Source organism: Phyllobates terribilis, unplaced genomic scaffold (assembly GCF_046119375.1).
Source record: "Phyllobates terribilis strain yellow unplaced genomic scaffold, ASM4611937v1 Scaffold_44__1_contigs__length_10104851, whole genome shotgun sequence".
Taxonomy (NCBI): Eukaryota; Metazoa; Chordata; class Amphibia; order Anura; family Dendrobatidae; genus Phyllobates; species Phyllobates terribilis.
In genome coordinates this window covers 3,342,699-3,347,500 of record NW_027362804.1, presented here as the reverse complement: position 1 = coordinate 3,347,500, position 4,802 = coordinate 3,342,699, and positions in this window count along the sequence as shown.

The following is a 4,802-nucleotide window of genomic DNA, read 5'->3' as shown; positions in this document are numbered from 1 at the left end:
GTGTAACTGATCCAGGTTTGTATGTCGCCTTGCTCGCACCTGCCTTTTCTGCTTTGCCCATAAATTTTCAATGGGATTGAGATCAGGGCTTTGTGATGACCACTGCAAAACATTGACTTTGCTATCCTTAAGCCACTTTGTTACCACTTTGGCAGCTTGCTTCAGGTCATTGTCCATTTGGAAGACCCATTTCCGCCCAAGCTTTAACTTCCTGGCTGATGTCTTGAGATGTTGCTTCAGTATTGCCACATAATCTTTTCTTATGATGCCATCTCTTTTGTGAAGTGCACCAGTCCCTCCTGCTGTAAAACAACCCCACAACATGTTGCTGCCACCCCAGTTGGGATGGTGTTCTTAGGCTTCCAAGCTTCTCCCTTTTTCCTACAAACGTAACGATGGCCATTATGCCCAAAAAGTTCACTTTTAGTTTCATCAGCCCGCAAGATATGTCTCCAAAAATTAAGGTCTTTGTTCCTGTGTGCATTTGCAAACGCTAATTTGACTCTTTTATGTTTCTTTTGGAGTATTGGCTGACAGAGTGGCCTTTCAGACCATGTTGATACACTACTCGTTTTACTGTGGGTATTGACACAATTTTGCTTTTGTCCTTGGGTTGATATGCACATGTCGGATCAAAGCACATTCATCTCTGGGACAAAGAACCCGTCTCCTTCCTAGGCGGGACGATGGCTGGACATTCCCATCTTGTTTTTACTTGCGTATAATTGTTTGTACAGATGAAGGAGGCACCTTCAGGTATCTTGAAATTGTACCCAAGGATGGGCCAGACCTGTGCAAGTCCACAACTCTCTTCCTGATATCTTGGCTGATTTCTTTAGACTGTCTTCTGATGCTTCACTAAGAAGCAGTGTGTTTCAGGTATGCATTAAAATACATCCACATGTGTGTCTCTAATTAAATCGGATGTTGCCAAAAACAGAAGCTTCCAAACACATGACATCATCATATGGGCAGTCCAGAATTGTTTAAATGAATAGCAATCTTAGAGTATGTAAACTTTTGACTTTGCAGTAAGCAATAAAAATGCCTTAAAACATTCTCTCTCAATATTCTGGCATTTGACAAATATTAAAAATTATGACAATCCTAATTGACCTAAAACAGAAAAGGTTTATACTGATTTCATGAGATATTGAGAAAAACATACGTATGTCTTTTTATATAGTGTATGTAAACTTCTGGTTTCAACTGTAAATACTGGACTCACAAGTAGCTATGACACAATAGAAGATAGCCTGAACTATCTCATGAAGTTGATCTTGTGGCATGATGGTGGTTCTTGGCACCATGTCCACTGCCGGGTTGGGAGATAGTGATCCCTGGACAGCAGCCTATGATATTGGAAGCCGGCTTGTCCTCGGTAAGGATGCTGGGGAATGCATGATTGGAGCTGCGTGTTGGGACTCAAAAGGAGTAGGTTATGCTTGAGACCTTGGAATGGTCTGGGAAGAAGCGCTCCCTGAAGGACGATACATTGCACACCAAATAAACTGCTCTGATCTAGGAGCGCTACCTAAGGTATCAGTGCGGAATTTGTGGATGTTGCCTTTTTGGTAATTGTAGTGTCCTGTGATGGTGTAGTTGTCTTTCTTCCCCATCTGGTTAGGTAAAATGTAATCTCCGAGTAGTTGTTGTTTAGATTATGGCCCAGAAGAACAATGAACACGTCTTTACTCTACATTTGCCAGGACTATTCCTCCCACCTTGAAAGGTTTTATCACTTAAAATTGTATTTTTCTTCTCTTTTTCACACTAATAGAGACCTTGATGTGTATGTTTTACAGCAGGGGTCTCAAACACGCGGCCCGCGGGCCGCATGCGGCCCCTGAGGCTGCTTTATGCGGCCCGCAGGCACAGACCCCTTGACGATCCCGACCTGGTCCAGGAGGAGCCGCCGACAGCAGCGCTGAATTGCCACACAGAGACTGTTTCCCAGCACTGCATTTCCAATGCCAGCCGCTGGCCAATCAGAGGCCAGCAGCTGATATCTGCGTGTCGGCGCAGCGAGTATGACGTCATTGCCATATGCAGAAGTCAGCTGCTGGCCTCTGATTGGCCGGCGGCTGACATTGAAAATGCTGTGCTGGGAGACAGTCTCTGTGCGGCAATGCAGCACTGCTGTCGGCGGATCCTCCTGGACCAGGTCGGGATCGTCAAGGGGTCGGACTCTGTGGTGCCTGCGGGCCACATCTGCAGGAAGGCCGCCGAGGGCAGGTGAGAATCATCTTTTTTTTTTTTTCTATTTTATGTGTGTGAAGAACAGCACAGGGGGCACATAGCCACAGGATGGGGACCGGGATGGGGCACAGAGCCACAAGAGGGGACCTGGATGGGGCACATAGCCACAAGATGGGGACCTGGATGGGGCACATAGCCACAAGATGGGGACCAGATGGGGACCTGGATGGGGACCAGAGCCACAAGATGGGGACCTGGATGGGGAATATTGCCACAGGATGGGGACCTGGATGGGGCACATAGCCCCAAGATGGGGACCTGGATGAGGCACATTAGTACAAGATGGGCGCCAGGATGGGGAACGTTGCCACAGGATGGGGACCTGGATGGGGCACATAGCCACAGGATGGGGACCTGGATGGGGCACATTAGTACAAGATGGGGACTTGGATGGGGAACATTACTACAAGATGTTTTCCATTATTACTATATGATGCTAATTGTAAGACAATATTACTGTATGTGGCCAATTGGGGGAAATAAAATTGTAAAAAAAATAAAAAATAAAATAAAGCATGAAAAAATATTGGGCACTAAAAATGCTGTTTTATATGTAAACTAAAGTAAACACAAAAAAGTGCACGTTTATTATCGCCACATCCATAACGACCCAAGCCATAAAAAAATAAACTCGGCAAAAATGTTCAAAGGGTGTATACAAAAAAAATGGTATCACTAAAAATGTCACATTGAACAAAGAATGCGGCCCCCCAAATTCAAATTTTTTCCATGTGCGGCCCATATACCCAGCCGAGTTTGAGACCCCTGTTTTACAGAAAGAAATACATGACTGAGGCCAGCACTGCTTTCACTGCTCAAGAGGAATTACCACCATTTTCTACTGAGCAATCATCAACCACATCTGATGAATCCTCTAATGACTCCTTGTAAGTAATTTTGACAACATACAAAAATAGAAATAAAAGATGAACAATTTATGTAACTTTTGAATTCAAATTAAAATTAGATTAAAGTCAAAGTTAAAGGGGTTGTGCCATAAAAAATACAGTTAACCAACCAGAAAAGATGGAATTAAATAGTTTTGTAATTTGTGTTTAAAAATTATGTTTCATTCAAAAGATACCAAGCTTTTATTTTTTGTGTTGTGCTCTCTGGTGCCCCCTGGTGTTATTCCATTACGACCTGGTAGTGAGTGATCAGCTGGTCGAGTTTGCACAGTTCCATTCATAAGAGGTCCCCCCAACTCCCCACCCGCAGCATACACAACATATTCTCTGTCAGAAGTCTGACAGCGCAGGCGCCCTGCTGTAAGCACAGAGCCTGTCTGTCTATGATTCAGCCCCTGCGCTCACACAACTGACCTCTGAGTGAGATCATCTGCTTCACAGACCCGCGAGCTCGATTGCAGAGAGACGCTTCATAATTAAAAAAAAAAAAAAAAAAAGGCTTGGTATCTTTGGAATGAAGCATAATTTTTAATCCCTATGAATTGCAAAACTATTTCCACCTTTTCTGGTTGGTTAACTGTATTCTTTATCGTGGCACAGCCCCTTTAATATTAACATAATTTGTATTTCATATGTATAAAGGAAAGAAAAAGAAGCTTAGAAAAAGAATTAGGCAACATGTATCAGTTGTCAGGTTTTCTTTAAGCTCAGTACTAATCAAAAGTTTGAAGCATCCTTTTAATGCAATGGTTTTACTTGTTTTTATTGGAATATGAATATTGTAGATTTAGACTGTGTGCACACGAGAAGGAATAGTAGCGTTTTGGACGCAGCATATTTTTACTGTGTTGTACAGTACAAGTACAGTGGATGGGATTAACAGAATCCCATGTCCACTGTGCTTCTTTTTTTACACTGCATAAAGTCACCTGCAGTGCGTGTTTTTGAGCCGCAGCATGTCAATTTGTTTTGCGGCAATGCAAAAAACGCATGTATATCATAAATAAAGAAATAATTTTAAAAAATGACGTGGGGTGCCCCCTATTTTTGATAACCAGCCCAAGTAAAGCAGACAGGTGCAGGTTTATAATACCAAGCTGGAAAGGTCCATGAATATTGGCCCCCTCCCTGCCTAAGCCCGCAGTCGCCCCAGAATTGGCCCATCTATGAGATGGGCCAATTCGGGCACTTTGCCCGACTGTTCCCGATTGCCCTTGTATGGTTTCAAACAAGGGAATAATTTATGGGGTTGATGTCAGTTTCATAATGTCAGCTTGCATCAAGCCATGGTGTTAAGAAGTAATGTTTCTCCTTGCGGAGAGCGACATGCTAAGCACGTCAAGGTTAGGAGACTTTTCAAACCGCAATGCTCTTCTGGGAAATATGCAAATTGTCTCTTCAGAGAGGAATAGAACCAGAACTCTAGTGCCACCTATTGGAAGTATCAATCTTAAAAGCCAATATTGACCCTTTAACGAGTATTATCACATGACTTAGGATAAAATCCAAGACCAGAAGCTCACTTTGCTGACACTGTGTTTCCCAGAAGAGCATTGCTCCTTGTGCTATGAGTACAGTTTTTCCTTTTTTACCGTTTGATAGAAGGCACCCAAGTGCCGCTAAGTGTGTGTAGAA